A 23705-nucleotide genomic window follows, 5' to 3' on the forward strand; every position below is an offset into this window, starting at 1 on the left:
GTTCCCATTTATTGGATATCTTTCTCACTGCTTCCTTTCAAATGCCTCTTCCCCATATCACTTCTGATCCATTCTTTTCACCTTCCCGGAGGACCTCCAGGTTCTAAGAATGACTAGCAGCCGCCGCACCCACCGTTCTTCACAGACATGTCTCAGACCACCTGAATGAAGCTCACAGACTCCAATCCCTGGCCTACACTGACTGGCAACAGACAGTAAGAGTGCATGGAGGCATGGGCTGCAAGATCTGAAAGCACTTGCAATGCAGTCCTGTGCACTGACTTAAGAGCAGCCCCATTGAACTTACTGGCACAATTCCCAATAAAACTGCAAAGGGATAGGGAGCTCAGGGGGCGGGGGAAGCAATGCAGAATGTCAAGCCCTCTTTAGTACTTGCATTTGTAGAAATGCAACTTTTGAAACAAGAACTCTCACTCTCTCCCCTATTAGCATATAAGGAAGCAAACGCCATTTATTTATGTCATTTATGCTGCCCTACAACCAGAACTAATGGGTAGCTTACAATACAAATAATAAATTAAAGCACAAAAACACAAATGCAGCATAAAATTAAGCATCAGAGATTAAATCAATGGATTAAAACCAATAAGAACTGAAATTCACCAACAGTACATCTTAGAAACACTTAAAAAAATTTTTTTTTTTAAAGATGGGGAGTATTTTCTTGATGCCAAAATCTTCACCTGGTGCCAGAACAAATACAGAACCTCCCGGCGGAGGATATTCCGTCACTAGAGGTGCCACCTTCCATCAAGATGGCTCTGTCTCTCACTTCTTTCTGCCACAACTTGCTGGGTAGGCAGTGCCCTCTAAAGATGACATTTTGGCTTCAGTGGAATTTCAAGTAATGTACTTAGACTCTCAGCCAAGAAAGTGCTTTTGCAATTTGCTTTTATTCAGAGTTAGGTGTGCTTAAGCCTCATTACATTGACGGTGTTAGGTGCACCTATCTCTCCACATGCGCCCAGACTTCTAGAAATAGGTTTTGCTGAAATGAGTGGGATGGACTTACGGTACCCATGAATATGTTTGGGACTGGAGAAGGTTCACCTGGGGTACACCTGTTGTTAATTTTTAAAAACAAACAAAACCGCAGTGTTAGAGACACTCCTTTAAGTGGCCACCCTGCATAAAATCTCTTGCTAGTCTGCAATCTTCCTTGTGTAATTGCTGTGTTGGTTTTAGTTACAGTAAGATAGTTATCGTAGCACTAAGAATAATTAGAATGGAACTGAAAACAAGGCTATGAAAACAACTGTCTTGCAAATGTTGATGCCTTGAGAAGCCTGTTTCTCCTTGTGCAAGAGTGGAGGGTATTGACTTTCTCTCCATTTGGGCACTAGATCTGCTTCAAACCTATATACTGCACTTAATACCACTTTAACTTCATGGTTTCCCCCCATGAGTAGGGAACCCTACTCTTCGATGCTGGTAATTTTTTAGAGATTCCTTGCCCATCTGACAGAACAATGATGCTGTTGCTTCCTAGGAAGAGGTTGTTGCTAAAACTGACTTACATCTGTGATTGTGGATTGAGGTGTTCAGGACTGGTGAGTGTAGGATTATTGGGATCAAGAAAGGGTGAAACTTTGGGCTTGGACTGAGCTGAGTGCAACTTCAGGTGCTCTGATGTGCCAGACACTTGTAAACCACATGGGAATTAAGGATCTTTGCTAATCCTAATGGCAGACTAGTACATGAGCAGAATCAGGACAGGTAGCATACGGTTCATAATAATACAACAGACACTGCACAAAACCCTGTCTTAATCGGTGACCTCCCTTTTCTGGCTTAGCACTATAGTACTGAAAAGAGGTGCCAGTTCTCTGAAGCCTGAAACAAAAGGGGAAGAACCTCTTAGGGAGAGGCAGAGGCTGGCAAGAGAGAGAGATAGAGCCTGTTGCACTTTATTTAGAATAAATAAACGAAAAGCAGAAAACGAGATTACCCTTGTTCTGGCCCTTTAACATGAGAAGTAACCGAACAATTTAACCCCTGTGTTGCAAACAATAGTCAGTAATAGCCAAGGCAACACGATGACCAAATACAATGATACGATATCAATATACACTCTTTATATAATATGAAATATATGAAAACACATAAACAGAAAACTTATGAATCTCTGAAAGTCACAAAATATGCACCCTTAATGGATTCTCTTGAAAACATAAAACCAGATAACCATAAGTCTTATAAGTCTCTGAAAGTCTTTGAAGACTATGCAAGTCTCTGAAAGAAGCAATGTATCAGATTCTTATCTGGTGAAAACAGGCTGTAAAGCTTTGTTTATGGCGTCCAACACTGCCGAAGTAGTTCACAAACAGACGTTGTGAACAGTGATTCCGGATATACCCACTGTTTCGTGGAATTTCTTCGTCAGCACAGCAGAAGGATACACAAATGCTTCATAAGCCCATCTATATGGTGAAGTATAACAACAATTGCTATGGAGCAGTGGTCATAAAGTTATGCCCAGTGACTACATAACTGAAGATGCCATAAACAAAGCTTTACAGCCTGTTTTCACAAGATAAGAATCCGATACATTGCTTCTTTCAGAGACTTGCATAGTCTTTAACATGAGAAGGCAGATTAAGAAAAACCTGGAAGAGCCAGTTCGCATTTAAAGGTGAGTCTATATTATTTTCACTTTCCAAAATGATACATGAAATGAAACACAGAGCCATCTTTCAAAATTTGCAATTCTCTAAATTTTGTAGTGCAGCTCTCCAGTCAATGACATGTACAATAGTGCATATACAGAGGTGAAGTCTGCATTAAAATACATACAAGGGTGAAAATACCTGATACGGAAGGGGGGGGCATGTCTTCTTCTTCACCTTCTTTGCTACAATATATCCATTTATTTCCAATTGCCAATGTCAAAAGGGACTAAAATCTATAAAATTCATAGAAAATCAACTTGCCAATTTGCTCAATTTCTCTAGGACTCCATGACACCTCCCCTGCCCTCCATAATCCCTCAAGCAAGGTGTCAAGACCCTAATCCTGTCAAATCGCTCTGCCAAGCCCTTCCTCCGGGGGATGCCAGGTGACAGACTATGCATACATGGACCATTGTCTTCTCAGGATGTGCTTATCTGCGCATATCTCCAGCTCTGCATATTCCCCCCTCCCTCCTCCATATGTTAATCCGGTGTAACCCAACCTCTTCCTAATGTATTCGTGATGTAATCTGTGTAACCCAACCTCTTCTTAATGTATTCATGATGTAACTGGGATGTATTTTGCACTGTATTCTGGGACATGGAGGGAAATTTCAAAAGTTCATGTCACCCCTTTCTCGCTGTTCAATCTCGCCTTGAACCTGTTGCGCAATAAACTCGGATCTCCTGGAACTTGCTCCTGTCTCCGGCTGAGCTCATTTTCTTCCGCAGGGACCCGCGGACTTAGTCCGACGAGCTGGGTGGCAGAGTAACCCTGCACCCAGATTTTACCGTAACATACCACACCAAAATGCAATATATATGGGGAAATAGCTTTCCAAAAATGAGTCTACAGTCATACCTCGGGTTGAATACTCTTTGAGTTGAGCGCATTCGAGTTGCGCTCCGCGGCAACCCAGAAGTAACTGAGCGCGTTACTTCCGGGTTTCACCGCTTGCGCAGACGCTCAAAATGACGTCACGCGCATGTGCAGAAGCGGCAAAAAGTGACGCGTGCGTGCGCAGACGTGCTGTCACTAGTTACGTTTGCTTCTAGATGCGAACGGGGCTCCAGAACGGATCCCGTTCGTATCTAGAGGTACCACTGTATTTGGAGAAATTCTCACTTAATGCTAATTAGTTTTCATGAAGGTTGTTGTTGTTTTTTAATGCAAACAGATGTGAAAATATGAAGAACTGAAATAAGAATAAAAATAAGAAACCGAGAGAAACCGAAATTGACACATCCCTGCTAGTGAGAGAGGAAACAGACCAAGCACATTCTGGCTGGGGTTACGTTGGACATACGAGAACTACTTAAAGGGGTACCCCTTTGGGGAAAGGCAGGATGCTCTGTGTTGACTATTTGCCCAGCACAAAAGAGCAATGTAGGCATCGCCATAAAGGAGGCTAATTACGAAGGTCAGGCCGGTTCAGGGATAGAGTCAATCTTTTATGCCCCAGAGGAAGTAGAGTGAAGCAATGTACAGTTATTAATTAACAATGTTGTTACATATTCCTCTTTCTTTCTTTCTTCACTCAAAATATCTGGATCAGCAGAGATTGGGAACAGTTTTTTTGGTGGGAGAGATGCTGTCAGTTTGTGGTAGAAATGTGAGGAGGGTTATTCTCTTCTGCAATGTGTGAACTGGGCCTTGTGCAACCTAGGTGGGTGGTGTCTTATCTTGAATACCTGGTATAGTTATTTTGTCTTCTTTCAATGAGACTGAGAAGAGATATGATGAGACAGTCAATGAGACTGAGAAGAGATATGATAGTATCTAAAGCGCTATCACTTGGAGGAGGGAGCCAGCTTGCTTTTTCCTGCTCCAGAGGGTAGGACCTGAACCAATGGCTTCAGGAATAACATTAGGAATAACTTGCTGATGGTAAGAGCTGTTTGACAGTGGAACGGACTCCCTGGGGAGGTTGTAGGCTCTCCTTCCTTAGAGGTTCTTAAGCAGAGATTGGGTGGCCATCTGTCATGTATGATCCAGTTGAAATTCCTGCATTGTAGGGAGTGTGACTAAATGACCCTTGGGGTCCCTTGCAACTCTACAGTTCTGTGATCCTGTGTGTGTTGTTTCCATCATCCTAAACTGAAGCGCTAGGAGAGAGTCTGAAGAGAGATGTTTGCTACAATCCAATGTTCAAATGACATGTGAATCTGGTGGGCAAATGTGTCAATTGTAGTTTCTCACTTTTCCAGTCTTTCGTTCAGTTTTTGCACATTTCGACATCAGTTTGCAAATTATTTTTAAAGACCTAATGGAACTTCACCAGCAAATTTCTCCTAATATGTCTGTATGTACCGTAATTTTGCAGAACATACACATTTTTGCAAAGCAATTTTCCCCAATATAATGCAATTTTATGTTACGTTTGCTAATATATTCATTTTTGTGCACACTTTACTGCATCATGTGCGTTGTTGTACACATTACTGCTTAGCAAAATTTGGGGAAGTGCAAATTTGGAAGGATGGTTGTTTCGGGTCCTGAATTGCTTCAGAAAGTGCAGATTAAGCAGCTTCACCTTTAAAGGTGAATTGAAGCAAATCTCTCTGCCATTCCTACTTTGAGCATGATTTTTTTTTTTAGTATTACAGGCTTGTGGCTAGCCATGTCTATTTGCAGCTGCAGCAGCTCCTTGATTGTAACGGGGGGGGGGGGGAACAGGATCTTTTTTAAACCCTTTGCCATATGGCCATTCCTCACTGCTTACTGGCCCTGTTGTCATTTTTTAAAAGTCTTTTTGTTTCATGAGTGCATGATCCAAATGAATCCTGCTTTCCCACCAGTTCCTGCCATTGTTTTGTGGCCACACCTGCATTTGGAACGGCCAGGAGAGCTATAGGATGGCTTTTGCATTATTAAACAAGCTTGTGCATCATTTATAGACTATTTGTGCAGTGGAACAGCATCTCCTGGTTTCCTGTAAATACTGGAGCTAGTGCTATTTGGTTCTGGTGATTTATATCTCAGCAGCTGAAATCAGAGTGGCTTTACAGCCTCTTTGCATTTTCTCCCGTCTCCCCATTCCTTTGCCTGGTAGATGCTCTTCAAAGAATTCCCTTGCTGGCTGGGGCTGATGGGTGTTGTGGTCCACAACATCTGGAAGCCACCAGACCGGTGGAGACTGGGCTGGTGGCTTGCAGACAAGCTAGGTGTACTGGCGGTGCAGTGGTTCAGACTGGCTGGTTTAAGACTTTGTTTTGGCACAGTGGGAACACACATTTCCTGTCAACAGCTGAAGGGCATTTGCACATCTAAAATTAAGTAGTGAACCCACTCTCGGGAGATGCAGTTGGCTTGAGGCTTGGTGCGTACATTTCACCACAAGTTTTCTGAAGCACAGATGTTTTTAAGCCACTAAAAGACTAGTTTGCTGGCCATAGAAATGTGGTGTTTTTTCACTTCCTGTAATGTATGAAATGGCCTCTGGGTACACTGCAGCAAAATATCAGCATGCCGTGAGACAAAAGGCTGCTTCCATTCTAGATTCCTTTTCCTGTGTGCTGCTGAGGCATTGCTTTTCCTCAATTAGCTGGAAGCTGGAATTAAAATCGGAGGTTCCACACAAGCACTTGATAAAGCACCCAGTTGTCCAGCAGGGCCCTTCCTTATGGCCAAACTCCTTCTGTATTAATTCCCAAGTACAGTAAGTCCCATTCAGCAAAGGTTTCCAGTAATGCTTATTAAAGCTTCTCCCTTTGTAGAGCTGGCCTGATTTCCTTCTCAATGACTGTAGGAGGGGGATTAGTGATAACCTATCCCCACAGTGTCAGTTTCTGTTCCTGCGTGAGGGGAGGACTTAATTGCTAGTTTCTTTCCCCCATCTTCTTTTTTGCTATTAAAAATTGAGAGGACAGTAGTAATTGAAGTCCCCCATGCATCTTGGGAGAACAGAAACTGAAATGGGTCAATTGAGAGGCTACCCAAGGGTCAATTACTGTACTATAATCTATCATAAATTCCCCATTTGCATTCATAAGGAAGCAATAAAATGGGCTTAAAACAGGTGCTTAAAAAGAGCATTTGGAAAACTTTTTCACCTTTAATTATTTAAGTGATGCTGTGGAAAAATAGAAACATAGTATCTAATATAATTTATGTTGATTTCGTAAGCTCTGTAAATGTTGCTGCTCCATTGTTGTAACTCCAGCCTTTTTCAGATCTGTCAAAAGGGCTAACAAGACTGGATTGTAACACTTATGCAACTACGCTGTGTGAATGTTATGTTTGAAATTCCTTTGCTCAAGTATGTCCACCTTGGTATCAGTGGCAGAGTGTTCTGGTAGGCTGAAATGTTCTGAAGGTTTGACATGTTCTCCTTTCTCAGTCTGTCTTGTTCAGTATTCTCTAAACTGCCTGACAGCGGCTCTCCGGGATTTCAGAAAAAATGTTTTTCCCCAGCCCTGCTTGGAGATGCTGGGGTTTGAACCTTTGGCTTCCTGCATGTTCTCTTCTACTGAGCTGTGGCTGCTGCCCTTGTAAGGCAGGTTCTGGTATAAGGCGCTGCAGGCTTCCTAGGTTGTAGGGTGTCCATTGTCTCCAGAAAGTAGTTTGTGCTTAATGCTGGACAGACTCACGGGCAGCACACTGTGAACAAAATCTGACCACAGCATTTCCTGCCACTAAAACTGCACTTCCACATCCCTGCCTGAAGGGTGGTGGCGCATGACAGCTTGAAGCCCACCCTGTAATGAGGCTGATCTTGAGTATGAAAATTAGCCACATTAACAATAGATCCCTCTTCAAAGGAAACTCCAGGAATTGTGGATCTGTGAGGAGAATAGGGGCCTCCTAACAACTCTTAGCTACCTTACCGAACTACAGCTCCCAGAATTCTTTGGGGGAAGCCACAACTGTTTAAGGTGGTAAGAGAGTGTTTTCAATGTATGGTGTGAACGCGATCCTAGTCCTCCTGGCTTTCTCGCCACCTACTATTAGAAGGTTATATCTGAGGTCAAAAACATACATCTCTAGAGGAGGCAATTCTGAGAAATGTCCAAATTTAGTGTGCTGAGAATGTAGATTCAGGGGAATCTTTGCCAAATCTGCACTCGGCTTGAATCATATGGAAGATACTTCTATCATAGTTCAAAGACCCTCAGTCTATATCCCCCCTTTTCCTCTGAAATTACCGTATTTTTCGCTCTATAACACGCACCAGACCATAACACGCACGTAGTTTTTAGAGGAGGGAGGAAAACAAGAAAAAAAATATTCTAAATGAAACAGTGGGTGTATGATTTTTGTGGTTCATGCTGTGGCCGCAGACATGTGATCTGACAGTGAGTTTGGAGTAGCCCAATGCAAAAATCCTGAGGATCCATGTGGATCCATGCTTTGTAACCACGTTTTTGCACCATTGCAGCCCCAGGCAACAGTGGGTGCGTGATTTTTTTGGTACAGACTGTAGCCATGGACATGTAATGTGATCTGATGGTGAATTTGGGGTGACCCAATGCAAAAATCCTGAGGATCCATGTGGATCCGTGCTTTGTCACCACGTTTTAAATGGGGAGGGAAGGAAAGCAAAAGCCCCCACCCCACCCACCCACCCAAGCCAGACAGGATATACGAAGTATGATTTCTTTTTTATTTACGGTATTTCTTTTTTGGCCACCTCTGTCACTGCAACCTTTGCTCTGTGCTTGCACACTTTTGGGCAATAGGGCATGTAACACACTTTTTTTCATCTGCCAAGATGTAGAAAATCAATTTTAATGTCCCTATATAAAATGCCTAGTGAAGCAGAAGGGTATTACATCAGCCACTGTATTAAGGCTAAACGTCTGAAGAACAGCTCTCTATGGGGGGGGGGGGGGAGACTAAATTCCATTTTCAATCAATTGTTATTGTGGCAGCAATTATCAGTGTATAGCGCACAATGAGGAAAAGAACTTTAAAAAATATATATAAAAAACATTCTCACGTTATACTTCTTCAAAGAATAATGAAGGGGAGAGGAGAGATGCTGTAATCCTCCTGGCTCAGGAGATTCTGATTTACCAGCCGCGTGTAGAAAGTATAGATTAAGATATTTGATATACAGCATATAAATCCAGAGATTTCCATGTCTCACTCTGCAATCCAGCCTGCTGTTACTTACGAGCAGGGAAGCAGGGTTTTTCTTCCAAACAAGCATACTGTCTCCCTCCAGCAGTACATTGCTTGGAGAAGCTGTAATTTGGAGGGGGCCTGGGGGCAGGGCTCTCTGCTTTTGGAAAAGAAATGAGAAACCTACCATTGTAAAGCAAAAGTCCCCCCCCCACCCACCCAAGCCAGCCCTCTCTCTCTCTCTCTCTCTCTCTCCCACCTGCATGCTTTTGCTTTTCGGCTGCCTGCGAGTCCCTAGAGCACGGAGAGGAGGAAGTGGTGGGCTGGAGCCTGCACGCAGTGTGACTAGGAAAGAATTAGAAGGGGGGACTCGATCCTTTCCTTAACCCTCTGCTTGCCAGGAGGGCAGGGGATTCCCTGCTCTTTGTTGAGTTTGAGCAAACGCAGCAACAGAAGCCGGTGGGCAGTAAGACCCTGAGGCAGAATGCAGGAAAGCTTCCGCCTTCCCCCTTCCCTCCGCCCGCCCGATCTTATTTTTGCTTGATTTTTGCCTATTTTGCCCCTGCGCTCCGGCAAGTGAGCTCCAGGGGACCACACATTCGCTCAATAACACGCACAGACATTTCACCTTACTTTTTAGGAGAAAAAATCTGCGTGTTATAGAGCGAAATTTACGGTACTGAGAGGTTTCTTAAAACTCAGTGCCTAAGCCTTGCTTATGAGTTTAATATGCTACAAAATGTTTGCTTTAGGTTTAGCAATTGTAAAACCTGGTTTGGGGGTATGTTGTGCCGGTCACTACTCTCCAGAAACTGTTAACTAGCTAGCTTCTACAGAAATTTAATCCTATTGGTTAGGTCCTCTAGCTGCAAGGCCATTATTTGCAAGAAGATGGATATCGCCCAAGCAGAAATCTACTAGGTGGGCAGTACATCCTCTTTTAAGTCAACTCATCAGACTTTGTTGGTTACATATGTGGCAACACAGGGAGGGATGGAATTTTTGCAAATCTCAAATGACGAGTTTATCTGCATGGATTTTTTTCTAATTCCTGTCTTGCTTCCTAATCTTGATAAGGACCCTTTTGCTAAAAAAATACGAACAGTTCTTATATATGAACTATTATACATATAATGATGTACACATATCCACTCCTGGCTTCCTAAAATAACCAGCACATCACACAATAATATGTATAACTGTGTGAGTGGGTGGAATTGTGCTGGAGAAATATAGTACAGCATGAAACTTTAGATCCCCCCCCACCATTTAATTTTGCACATAATTAGTTGGACTTTTAAACAACCACAACAATGCACAAGCAGCTTGGACATAAATTGCCATATTACACAAGAAGCAGTGATGTGAGCAAAACACAGTCTGATCAGAACCTCCAAATTCCATGTATAAATAAATCCGTTTAAAAACAGATTCCATCTCCATCCCTAGTGTGGGGTATTTCATTATTTCTCCCATTGGCTAACGGCATGATTCTTAAAAATGTGCGTGGGGTGTGTGTGTTAATCTTATAGAATTGCTGGGGATGAGGTGATTTGCTGGGTCTTGCCAGAGCTCAGGAGGAGGAAATGGAGAACAAAAGAAGGCTGGAAAAATAAATAAGGCCACTTCTTGGATCAAGTGAATCTCCCTCGAGCAAAAGTAATGCATACTGGAAGGGGCTTTGCTCCCCTGCTACCTTTGGATTGTGATTAGAGGAAAGGGTGGGGGTGGAGGAAGAGAGAGAGAGAGACCCCCTTAGATTAAAGTGTGGAGTCAGGTTTCCCCCTGTCTGTCTGTCTGTGTGTGTGTAGTGAGTGGGAGGGGGGTTCAGAGAGAGAGCGACAGGGAATGCTTTTTGCATAGGATTGGCTTATCCCCAAACATTCATTGAAGCAGAGAAGGAGCCAAGTTGGGACCCGTGCAGACAGAAAGGGAGGGGGGATGAGAGGGAAGGGGAGGTGGAGTGACTGCTCTATTCCAAAACAGTAATAGAGCTGCTACTGTGGGAAAGTGATCCTGCTGCCAAACCTCAAGTGACCAGGGTATGTGTGTGTTTGTTGCCACCGCCGCCCCCAGCAGTGATCCTGTCATTTGTGCTTTGCAGTGCCTTCCTCTTTCTGAGCCCCTCTTTCCAGAAACCTGCCCCACAGAAAAGCCATCCATTAAGAAAACTGCTTTGCTTTCTAAAGGCCATTTTTAAAACATTCCCCCCCCCCCCCCCGCAAAGGTGCCTTGTAACCGTAGCAAAATTACAGGAGCTACTTGATCTAGGAAATCATTGAAACTGTTGAAACTGCATCATTATGCCCTTTAAAGTGTCTTTGCGCCTCATTCCACTGCCCCCCTCCCCAAGTCAGATTCTTTTTGTGACTTTTGGGTGGTTACGTCCCAATTATCCCAAAGAAAGTTGCTACAGCAGCAATACTGAAGTGGCCTGATCTGGCTGGACCCAGCAGAACCCATTAAAGCCAAGTTGGTTTGCTTATTTGAAAAACAAGCACTAAAGTATCTTTATGGGCATTCATTGGGAAGTAGGGCTTAAACAAGGACAGATAACTTCCTGCTTTGTCTTTAAGAACAGCTTTTTTAAAATGTTGTATCTGGCCCGGAGGATTAGTCTTCAAAACACAACTAAACATTCCGTACCAAAACGAAGATATATGGCCTCATTAAGTCCATAGACCAGTCCATCAAATGCAAAGTGAAAAATAAAAGGGCATAAACATGGAGTTCTTCAGAGAAGAAACGGCAGTAAAAGAAGGATGTGTTTTCAGCCTGAACTGACCTGCCAGGGTGACATAATCCAATCAAAGACTGACTCTCTGTTAATATGACAAAGGAGAATTTTACAAGAGAGAACCGGTTTGTATTTAGATTGTGCACAGAAGGAAGTGACTGGATGGGACCAACTCCACTTTGATCAAACAAAAATGTATCTTTTTCAAGGAAGAAATAAAGAAGGTGGAGAGTTGTAGCAGAAAAATAGTGGGTAATAGGGAGTTAAGCATCCCTGCCCTCTGTTTCTCCACTTCACATCGTCCAAAGAGGCTTTTCTCTAGAGCAGCAAGAGAGAACCTGTAGCCCCTATTGGACTGCAACTCCCATCAACCCCAACCTGCTTGGCCAATGGTCAGGGATCATGGAAGTTGTAGTCCAACGCATCCAGAGAACCACAGAAGAAGAAGCCATCACGATTTTTAATACACATTTGCATGTAATGTGTTGTTCTTTGTCCATTGTTACCTTTGTTAGTCAAACAGTTTTGGAGTTACTTCAGGGCAGTCAGCTAAAACTGAAGAAAGGCAGGCCTGTTGGTGACTTCATTCTGGAAGGAAGTATATTTATATACAGTGGTACCTTGATTTAAGAACAGTTTAGTTTATGAACAACTTGGATTAAGAATGCTGCAAACCTGGAAGTAGGTGTTTTGGTTTGTGAACTTTGCCTTGGAAGCAGAACATGTTTCGCTTCCTGTTGAGTGTGTTCCATTTGTAAATTGAGTCCCCTGCTGCTATGGGAAAGCATGCCTTGGTTTAAGAACGCTTTGGTTTAAGAACAGACTTCCGGAACAGATTAAGTTCATAAACCAAGGTACCACTGTATTCTTTTTGGCTTGGGGTAGAGGTGAAGTTCAGAACCCGGTCTCTTAGTGTGCAGAAACATAATAGAACTACATATGGTTGTGTTGCTAGTGTAGAATGAATTTGACATTTAACCTGTATGTTCTTAAGAATCATTTCATTGCACTGGAAACATGCAGTTGCCATTTGTACAATACACATGTGATATTTTGAAAATTAGCACAACATTTGTGGGGTAAATTCATTTTACCAGCAACCCCACCCCAAGGTGGTTATTTCAGCAAGGTAGGGTAGGAAGAGATAAGTAGAGCATCACTTACCCTGTCACTATGATCTGTCCTCATTTCCCTTTGAAGGACAGGGCATACTGGGTCTGCAGACACCCACTGGCATCACTGAAGAGGAAAAACCCATTCCTAAAGCCATTTTGAGACACCCTTTTTGAAGTTTAAAAGGTAAAGACCTACAGCACAATTGCTCAAAAGTCTTACTATGTTCAGTGGGGCTTATTCACGAGTGCATAATTGCACTCCTAATGTTTTCATTCTTATAATTTTAAGTTTTATTTTTCTAAGGCAACATCTGTTATGCCAAAAGGAGTCCTCAAGCAATCTTTGGAAACTAATGAAAAAGATCATAGGTATTTTTATGATTGTCACTACCGGTGGGCAGCAGGATGAGGAGCAAAGCCTCTCTATATTTTGTGCCTCAGGTGCAGAAATGTCTTAGAACATAAGTAGGTTCTGTGGTTCCCAGGTTGCTGTTTCATTTTTCAAGTGTCTTGTACTGGTGTGCACAGACATCTGAGTGCAAGACACATCCCAATTACTTTCTTGTGCTTCCAGATCACATATTGGAGAATGTCTTGTAAGGGCAGTTTCTTGGTAAGGAATAACATCAAGTTGTTTGCATCCTCTGTTTGTTCAGCTCCCAAGGTGAACATCAATGTCAGTAATTGTTGACCTGTTTACTAAAGTTCCATTATGTTTCGGATGTGAGTACAGGATGGTATAAATCACTTGATAATTCTGAACAATAAGAAGGCCTAATTCTAGGGAAGGAGAAGATAACCTCTAGTGTATTACTGCACTTGGCCCCATTTTCTTACTGCTTAGGAAGATGACAATAAGCACAGATTTATAATAGCTTAGATCTAAAATAGCTTAGATCCAGTCATTTCCCCATGTACCAAATAAATTACAGCTGTCTGTTGAATGAACCTGTAAAATGGTTTAATTTTCAGAAGGAGATTTAGGTATCTTAATTCAGGCAATAATTTGAAAAGAGTTTGTTTCTTGAAAAATTATTAGGGAATAGCAGCTAGCAGAATACCAGCCATTATGTTGGTTGGAGTAGTCAGTATGGTTCCCTCCAGATGTTTTTGGGCTACAGAACCCATCATCCCTATTGGTCTTTCTGGCTGTGGTTGATGTGTGTTGTACTTCCAAGTTATCTGGAGGGCACCATGTTGGCTACTCATACTAGAAAGGGTATGATGGAAAGTGAATCTATGTATTGGAAGGGCCCTACTCAGTGGGACTCAGTGTCACAAGTAGAAGGCAGGCTTTGCCCTACCTTGACCATGTCTCAAGTGCCAGAACCATTGACTTAAGTGGGAAAGAAAATCAAGGATGCATTCAGGGATGCTAGTTGGAGAAGTCAATCTGCTCCCTGTGATTGGTGACTCCAGTATCTTGAAGTTGGAGAAGATGTTTACTCATTTCCCAGTCTCCTTACATTTTTATTTTTTTACTTAATAAATTTCTATACCACCCTTCATCCAAGGATCACTGCATTTTATTTACAATAGAAACACACAAAACATAGTAATGAACCAAAACAATTACATGCCCCTCCCATAAGGTTTGTTTATGTTGTGTCCCATAGAAGTCATTGGGAAACAACCCAGACTCTTCTCTGCCATAGCTTAATTTTGGCTTCTGTTTCTTGGTTACCAGGTAACAGGACTGTGTTATACTATTAGCAATCAAAATTCTGCTACAGGAAAAGGTGCTCATTAAATTGCTGACCTTAAAAAAAAAAGCATGGATTTCTAATCTCTTAACTGGCTCAGTTGATTGTTACATGCTGAAATCACTAAATCAGGAATGAGGAACCTGTGGCCCTCCTTGTGGGACTCTAAACCAAATCAGCCCTAACCAGTATGGCCAGTGATGATCAGGGATGATGGAGTCCAACATCTGGAAGGCCACAGATTCCCCATCTCTAACCCGGCTGTGTCTGCGTGGGTGCTCAGTACAACACCACTCTATAGATCAGAGAGGCAGGGAAGGGAGGTCACTATCACCCATTTTTTTAAAAATCCATCTCCCTCACTATGAGACTGATACACGCTGTGTCTGGGTTCAAGTGATTGTTTGTGGTGTTTGTGGCCAGTGAGACAGAAAGGGGATGTTGTTAGTGCACTGTCCACCTTATTGTACTACAAACTCCTTCACCAAGCTGGCAGAATGTAATATTGAATGCGGTGATGGAGAACGCTTTCAAGATTGTATTGAGGGACTTCCAATATTTGTTCTGAGGCTGGGCGAAGACTTCATGACAACCATGAAACTGTCTCAGTACATCGTTGACCTGACATATAAACAACTATTTTACTTTTAAAAGACAACTGAAGGCAGCCCTCTTTAGGGAAGTTTTTAATGTCTGATGCTGTACTGTTTTTAATATTCAGTTGGAAGCCGCCCAGAGTGGCTGGGGAAACCCAGCCAGATGGGCGGGGTATAAATAATAAATTATTATTATTATTATTATTATTATTATTATTATTATTATTTTATTATAATATGTATCTGAACATACCACCTAGTGTTCGCCACAGTGCAAACTAGTAATATTTTGCTGATTGCGGGGCTTGTTGTGCCTTCCCCACAGGCTCATTTGTTTGAAGACAGGCAGAGGGGACCCTTCTGGTAGTTCCACTGCCTTCAGAAGTTTGGAGGTGATGGTGGCTCAGGGGAGGGCAACCCTTGTGGCACCCCTTAAACTGTGGAATCCCCCCCTCCTCACAGAAGTGTGTCTGGCACCATCATTACGGAGTTTTCATTGAATGCTGAAGATGTGCCTCTTTACCCCTAGCCTTTGACACCTCATGTATATTTTAGGACCTACCCTTTTATTCTGTTATTTGTCTTAACTGATTTTTATTTTAACAATTGCATTTTTAAAATTGTAGCCCACCCCAAAACCTCCATGGTGAAAGGAAATAATTACCGTATTTTTCGCCCCATAGGGCGCACCGTCCCATAGGACGCACCTAGTTTTTTTGGGGGGGAATAAAGAAAAAAAATTTATTTCCCCCCAGGCACGGGGCTGGCGCGGGGGAAGCGCGAGCTTCCCCCAATCCCAGCCCCGAGAACAGCCTGCTATCTGCAAGCCTAGGGACGCTAGCGGTAAGTCGCGCCGGTCTCCCCAGGCTTCGGAATGCGACTTCGCGCCCTGCTCCGGATGGCTGCGCAGAGCTGCGCTTGCCCTGGGACTGCAGGCAGCTATGCGCAGCCATCGGGAAGTGGGCACGACTTCGTGCCCCGCTCCGGATGGCTGCGCAGAGCGGCGCTCGCCCCAGGACTGCAGGCAGCTATGCGCAGCCATCGGGAAGTGGGCACGACTTCGCGCCCCGCTCCGGATGGCTGCGCAGAGCGGCGCTCGCCCCGGGACTGCAGGCAGCTCTGCGCAACCCTCGGGAGGCGAGCGCGAAGTGGTGCCGGTCTCCCGAGGGTTGCGCAGACCTTCCTGAAGCCTGGAGAGCGAGAGGGGTCGGTGTGCACCAACCCCTCTCGCTCTCCAGGCTTCAGCAAAAGCCTGCATTCGCCCCATAGGACGCACACACATTTCCCCTTCATTTTTGGAGGGGAAAAAGTGCGTCCTATAGGGCGAAAAATACGGTAATAATTGGCAGCCAATATAATATGCTCAAACTATCTTGCCCCCATGAGCAACCTGGCCGCCAAATTTTGTACCAGCTAAAATTTCTGAACCACCTTCCGAGGCAGCCCTTGCATATAATGTGTTGCAGTAATCTAACCTAGCTGTTAGCAGAGCATAAACAACATTAATTAGGCTATCCTTGTCCAGATAGGGGTGCAGTGCCTCAGTCTTACCTGGATTGAGCTTCAGTTTGGCTTTCATCCTAGTCCATTACCAAGGAAAGACATAGGTCCAGCACATCCATACCTGCAGGTGTAAAGGAGAAATAGAGCTGTGTGTTGTCATCGTATTGCTGACAATGTACTCCAAAACTCCAGATAACCCCACTCAGCAGTTTCATCTAGATGTTATAGGAGACCTCTGGTTTCCATAGTGATTTTGGGGGGTGGGAAGATCCTTTAAGTTCTCTGATTTTCATAGGTTCTGTCAGGACTGGTTTGGGTTCAGGCAGCAGCTCCTGGAGGCAGTGGTGGCAGCCTCTTTTCCAATCTCCCTAAACCTCCCTTACACAGCTCTGTCCTCCAACTGAGGGGAAATGGTTGACTACTACATGGCATGTCCTGGTTCTGCTATACTAGCCCGTTGCTTTAGATGCACTACCCCATCACCAGTGTTGAATTAAGAGTCAGCTGGCAGCTTCTGTGTGTGGAACAGAAAAGGGCACCATCTCCTTTGTCTCAGACAACAAAGTGACTTAGACTAGCCCTGCGGTCTGTTGTCTCCTTTCCACCTGTGCATTGTTTTTCTCTTAATTGTGGGTGAAGGAGAAATGTGTTGATTGCTTCATTGGATGAACTTTGGCCTCACGCGCCTGTAATTCAGAGGCATTTCTTGCATTGCAATGTTAATCTCAGGAAATGGAAAAAGGAAAAATGGGAGAGAAGGCTACAGAATGTCAGCCCACCCAGAGGCCAAGTGTTTCTTCCTCTCTGAGATGAGGAATCTCTGGTATGTGAGGATGCAGAGGTGACTCTGTGTGTGGTTAGGAGCAGGGCAGGCTGATCTTAATTTGATAGCTTTGGGGTGCTATGACAAATAGTTTCTATAATTCAAGTTTCCCCAATGAAAGAATTTTTTATTGCAGTGATGTCTCTCACAGGGGAGAGAGACAACTGGAACCCTAGGATATGAATCCATCTGCCAGTGGGTAGGTCAAATCCAGATTAGAAACCAAGGTTTCTAGTGTGTGCTACCTGCTATATATACTCCCAGAAGTGAATTCAGATTTAACAACAAAGTTGCCCACCAGGCAAGTTCTCTTTAAGAACTTGTGTGATGGTTAAGAGTACTGTTGCCATATTTCAAAAAGTGAAAATCTGGACACAAAGGTCTGGCAAAGTTGTTAAGCCAATTTCCGGAAATTACGCCAAGGACATTTTTGACGGATGAATCCCGGCTATGTCCGGGAAATTCCAGACGTATGGCAGCCCTAGTTAAGAGTGTGAGGTATATGCCCCAGAGCTTTTTCCCAGCCGTAACTCAGTTCCAGCACCTCTCAGGTGGGCACCATTGCCATTATAAGAGAACAAGGGAGGCGTTCATGATGAGTCCTGGCACCTCTTTTTCTAGAAAAATGGCACCGACTATGCAGAAGCATTTTTCGGGGGCTTATCAGTGGAGGCTCCTATATTTAAATAAACCCCAAGCTGAACTGCCAATTTATGGATTTTAGTGCTGTGCTTCTGTCTTTCTAATTATCCACAGGCCCATGATTATTCAAGTTTTCAAAAACCTGTTAATTTAAGGTAAGCAGGCCCTTCTTTGAACAATTGTGTATCCTCATCAAATAATCCTATTTGGGCCAGGGTCTCTACTCATGTGTTGTAAAATGTTGTGTGTGTGTGTGTGTGTGTGTGTGTGTGAGAGAGAGAGAGAGAGAGAGAGAGAGAGAGAGAGAGAGATTGCCTCATATTTTTAGACCAGTGTTTCAACAGTCATGACCCATAATAGTGTTCAATGTTTCGGAACGCAGAAATAAAATCCTCAAACCATCCATTCTAGCATGCGGGGGGGGGGGGGCTACCTAAATTATATAATTCAGTATTTGAACGACTGGTATTAGTAATTGGATTATAAATTGGTATTGTTATAATGAGGCTATTATTGGATAGTGATTGAAAACTAATAAAAATTATTATCAGTAGTGTTCAATGCTGCGGCTGTGAAAAGGGACTTCTGGGCTTTCTTCAGAAGTCCTCATTGTGGTATATGTGTGTATAACAGAGGGCGAGATACTATTGCTACCAAGTTGTGAAAGCTTCTGCTTTCCTGTGCTTCCCAATGTCTTCAAACTTTTTAACAAAAAAAGATTGCAAGCAGGATGCTATGAAAAGAGTCTTTCACAATGTGACATCCACGGGCCTAGGCCCAGTTGTAGTAATAAGGAAACAGTGGGGAAAGTTTGAGGCCTAATCACCACCAAGCTAAGCGGGGCTCATCTCCTGCACCTGAACTACTTGGTGTCATGTGAGCAGCACTCCTGCCTTCCCGTGGAGCTCCATCAAGGCTTCTCTGCTTGGACCAGCTAGCCGTAAGTGAAAAATGGGCCTTCATCCCCTTCATAGCTGAGCGGCAGACTGAGAATGTGGCAGACTCTCCTGTCCAAAAGATGATTTCTGGGAGACTTTAATACAGGGGTAGGCAACTTAAGGCCCATGGGCCGGATGCAGCCTTCCCAATCCGGCCCACAGACGGTCCGGGAATCAGCGTGTTTTTACACGAGTAGAACGTGTCCTTTTATTTGAAATGCATCTCTGGGTTATTTATGGGGCCTGCCTGGTGCTTTTACATGAGTAGAATGTGTGCTTTTATTTAAAATGCACCTCTGGGTTATTTGTGGGGCATAGGAATTCGTTCTTTGTTTTTTCCAAAATATAGTCCGGCCCACCACATGGACTGAGGGATGGTGGACCGGCCCACGGCTGAAAAAGGTTGCTGACCCCTGCTTTAATACGTTGCCTTGGTGAACAAAGGGGTTTGTGTGCGCTGTTGGAAGCAATGTTTCTTGGCCTCTGAGGTGGCTCGGGTGAGGTTATATTTTGTGTGTGCGGGAATATCACTAATTGGTGGCATGGAATGAGAAAGGTTATTAGGAGGGACACTTGGGTGGACAGAAACAGTGCGGTGCTATTGCTACCTCGTTAGCAGGAGACTGGACAAGAGGAGCTATGGGCAGAAATAAATTTTGTTTGGGCAAGTGGATCTAATAGTTAGATGCAGGGCCAGAATTGGAAGCCTGTGGCCTCGAGCGACGCTTATATCCCAGCAGGAGTCAACTGGCAGTCCCCTGATTCTGCTGCTACTCCTTGCTCATGTTGCTGGTTCACCTGTCCTCTGATGAGTCCCGACAGGAGAAGCAGCTTGGGTCACCTTGCCTTCTCTTTTTGGGCAGTGGCACAGACTGAGCTGAGACACGGAGCAAGAGAATGGGCAGCAGCAACACTGATAGGGCTACTTGGGCTGGCAAGCCTGCTAAGGTCATCTAGCCAAAGGGTGCCCCAAAGCTTGGGGCATGGATAGGCAAACTAAGGCCCGGGGGCCAGATCCAGCCCAATCACCTTCTAAATTCAGCCCACGGACAGTCCGAGAATCAGTTTGTTTTTACATGAGTAGAATGTGTCCTTTCATTTAAAATGCATCTCTGGGTTATTTGTGGGGCCTGCCTGGTGTTTTTACATGAGTAGAATGTGTGCTTTTATTGAAAATGCATCTCTGGGTTATTTGTGGGGCATAGGAATTCATTCATTCCCCCCCTCAAAAATATAGTCTGGCCCCCCACAAGGTCTGAGGGACAGTGGACCGGCCCCCTGCTGAAAAAGATTGCTGACCCCTGGCTTGCGGTTTTAGGTGAATAGGCAGTCTTGTTCTTATTGGCAATGCTACTTACACAAACAACTGCTGGCATTAGCTGTCTTGGCTTCAGGAAAGAAACTTTGTCCTTGGTTTTCAATAACCACCGGCTATATAGCTCAGATCACATTTTCACACACATTCTTGGTCAGCCCTATGCTAGCCTTGTAAGATAGGCCAGTTTTATGCCTGTATTGCCAATGGAGAGCTGAGTGGAAGAAATAGTGCCTTGTCTAGAGAGTTCTTAATGGAGGCAAACCAAAGACTTCTATCTGCTGTGCAATGCTACTTCTCTTTTATCTGGAAATAAATTGCTTCATAAGGTAGAGGAAGGAGATGTAAGATAACTTTAGTCTCTGCTTCTGCTGGTCATCTTCTGCCCTGTCCCCTTCCTTCCTCATTTTCTGACCCCTAGCTTGCATAGACCTCGCCATACTGTCCACTGCCTTCATAATTAAATGTTGTGTATAAAAATAATTATGCACATAATTAAATGTCGTGCATAAAAACTTCGAAAGAAACTCTGGCAACTTGTTCTTGACTCCTGAACTGGAGTTTAAATAAGCAGCCTCACACCCTCTGGCTTGAAACCTATTACATCTTAGAGATCTCTACTGATTTATGGTTTTAATTTGACATAACTCATTTAGCCTGCAATCCTATGCACACTTATTGGATCGTACGTCTCTCCTTTTAAAGTCAATGAGCCTTTCTTGGAAGTTGCCTATTCACATGCATAGGTTTGTTGCCTTTAGTTACTTTGGAAGCAGCATTTATTTCACTGGAACATTTTGGTCTGCGTTTCCTTTGATGCCCAGGGTTGTCATTCTGAAAATCATTCTGAATTTAATGGCCCAGGTGTATTCCTACTATGATAGCTGTGAATGCACTTTGCCAAAGGTCTTCATGTTTCACAAGCATTAAGAAACAGAACAAGGTTTTCTGGTCTTTTTTGATAACCTCTGTCTGGGTCTCTTTATTAAACCTACTTCAAGCTGCTGCCTTTTTATTATTAAAGCAAATTCTTGTTTTGTTTTTTAAAAAAACCTTTGTAATAGGATACATTAAATGCTTTCCACTTGATAAGTTTTACTAGTTGCAAATTTAGAGGGTTGTTTTTCTTTTCTTCAGGCATAGATAATTGTGTCTGGACATGAAGGAATTTCCTTCATCTTAAAAACTGCTGAAGAACATCTATGCCTGAAGGGCAAAACTCCAACTTAGAATTATCCACACTGACTGGCAACCGCTCTGCAAGGTTTCAGACAGGAGTCTCTCCCAGCAGATGCTTTACCTGTCTTTTCCTATGCTGAGTATCTTCTTAATCACCATAGTTCTTGGGCCTCCCTCAGGTTAATACATGAATGTAATGAACCCTTCTCTGCCTGCAGATGTAGTGGAAAGAGTATTGTTATAGATTTTGGGGGGTGATCCCCCTAAACCCTAGAAATTAGTAAATGGTAGGATTTTCATTAATTGAGATTTGGGACGCGGGTGGCGCTGTGGGTTAAACCACAGAGCCTATGACTTGCCAATCAGAAGGTCGGCGGTTTGAATCCCCGCAACGGGGTGAGCTCCCGTTGCTCGGTCCCTGCTCCTGCCAACCTAGCAGTTCGAAAGCACGTCAAAGTGCAAGTAGATAAATAGGTACCGCTCCAGCGGGAAGGTAAATGGTGTTTCCATGCGCTGCTCTGGTTTGCCAGAAGTGGCTTAGTCATGCTGGCCACATGACCCGGAAGCTGTACGCCGGCTCCCTCGGCCAATAAAGCGAGATAAGCGCCGTAACCCCAGAGTCAGTCACGACTGGACCTAATGGTCAGGGGTCCCTTTACCTTTACCTTACAAGCTGTGCCAGACAAGGAATTCCTCCTATCTTATGCAAACCAGCCTGACTGGTCTAGTGAAGAGCAAATCTGTTAACATGACAAAAGGTGTTGATGGCCATCTGAAGGGAATCATTTGGCCTGGGGAGACAGATATTGCCAAGGTATTGGTGTGTCTGTTTGAGGTGATGGGATTCGCCAAAGGAAGGGGGGGGATGCATGGAACCCTCTGGGATCTTCCTATCACTGGGCAGAGGGTTGGGGTGGTACCCAACTTTTGCAACAGTATGAAGGAGGAAGGTGTGTGTGTTCCTAGTGGGTGGATTTGGAGACAATCTGGTTGTCGGGAAAGCTGGATGTTTAGGCCTTCTTGCAGTGTTAAAACCCCTTGTCTGAGTATTGTATAGTACTGTATACCACTGAAGGCAGAGGGCTCACAGGATTACTGTATGGAGGATCATTTAGTCATACAATTCTCCCACTTGAAATCTTACCACTCAGTGAGAACTAGGTCGTAGTCCCAAGGGCTGTTGTTATTGCACTGTTGGAGGTTTGCCATAACCTCTTCTGAAGACCGCTCCTTGTTTATCTTCCGGCAACTCCTGCTGATAGTGCCTAACTCCTGACTAGAAGATATCAGATGGAAACCCATTAACAGCATGCTGTTTTGATCCTGGGGAGACTGCAACCTAGGCTGCCTGCCTGAGTAGAGCTGGTGGACTTTGGCTCTTTCTGCTTCATTTTCTTGGCAACAAGTCATGGAGAGACAGATAAAAGAGGAAAATTATCGGTTCTGCTTATATCTCTTTGATTCTTGCACCTATTAATTTCTAATTGCATGATGCTTCCAAGCAAGGAAGATGGGGAGGAAAGGGTCAAAGTGGGCAGGCTAGCTTTCTTGCTCTTTAAGCTGTCATAGTTTGTATGACATTGTGGCTGAAATAAAATGAGGGCCATTTGCAATGATTTCTTAGAAATCTTGGAAAGGTGGACTTGACCACAAAGGGCAGGAAACATGTGCAAGGTAAAGAGCCAAGTGGCAGTAGCTTAGCATCACTTGTAAACATGTAGAAGCTGCTTTCTACCAAGTTAGACAATTGGTCCATCTAGCTTTTTCTGGTCTTCGCTGGCTGGCTGGCTCTCCAGCATTTTGGAGAGTGGTCTTTCCAGTTCTACCTGGAGATGTCAGGGATTGAACTGGGAACCTTCTGCATACTAAGCATGGGCTCAACCACTGCTCTATGGCCCATCCCTTCCATTAGTGTACCATAAGAGGAGTCAGAGCATATTTCCTAAGTAGTTTAAGGTGCATTCCTGGATGCATCCATCACTCTTTGCCTCTTTGTGTAGACAGGGACTCCACAGAGTTTCCTTCACTACCCTTTCTGCCACTTTATGGGCTGTGGGCGACCTCATCTAAAGGCGGGCATAAGCTGTGATGTGGAGCTAGTGGCGCCTCAGAGGTTGCTGGGCTGTAACTCCAAATATCTCCTACCACTGGCCATATTGACTGGGGCAGATGGGAGTTGGAGTGCAAACACAACCGTTGGCCACACGTTCCTCATCCCCAGTGTGAAAGACTAGCAGGAATTCCCCAGTGCAGCCCATGTGACACCTGGAGGGTATGAGTGAATTCTAGAAGCATCAATAGAAATCATGGCCCTGTCCCTGACCGGACAAAGAATGATGATAGGCAACAGTATATGAAATGCACTGAATATCCAAGCAGTATTCCTGCCCATGGTTCTGG

General features: G+C 44.0%; 1 protein-coding gene and 1 long non-coding RNA gene across 4 annotated transcripts in view; one reads left to right on the plus strand and one right to left on the minus strand.

Annotated features, from left to right (window-relative positions):
* The window catches only part of LOC308457520, a 47329-nt gene extending 27465 nt beyond the window's left edge, over window positions 1–19864 (minus strand). Inside the window, exons 1-3 of one of the 2 annotated variants that reach the window (XR_013976958.1) lie at window positions 19610–19864; window positions 16457–16529; window positions 12656–12730 (exon numbers count right to left, since the gene is read on the minus strand). This is a non-coding gene — a long non-coding RNA (uncharacterized lncRNA). Of the gene's footprint in view, window positions 1–12655; window positions 12731–16456; window positions 16530–18730; window positions 18947–19609 lie in introns of those variants that run through there. The other variant, XR_013976959.1, reaches the window with a different exon arrangement.
* MGAT3 (beta-1,4-mannosyl-glycoprotein 4-beta-N-acetylglucosaminyltransferase) overlaps window positions 1–23705 on the plus strand; it is a 46280-nt gene that overhangs the window by 12749 nt on the left and 9826 nt on the right. Inside the window, exon 1 of one of the 2 annotated variants that reach the window (XM_080971395.1) lies at window positions 18682–18813. The exons of the other annotated variant lie outside the window; for it this stretch is intronic. The gene's annotated coding sequence lies outside the window, so the exon portion shown is untranslated. Of the gene's footprint in view, window positions 1–18681; window positions 18814–23705 lie in introns of those variants that run through there. 2 annotated transcript variants of the gene reach the window in all.

The sequence above is a fragment of the Podarcis pityusensis genome (genome assembly GCF_964106645.2).
Source record: "Podarcis pityusensis genome assembly, chromosome: 10".
NCBI lineage: Eukaryota > Metazoa > Chordata > Lepidosauria > Squamata > Lacertidae > Podarcis > Podarcis pityusensis.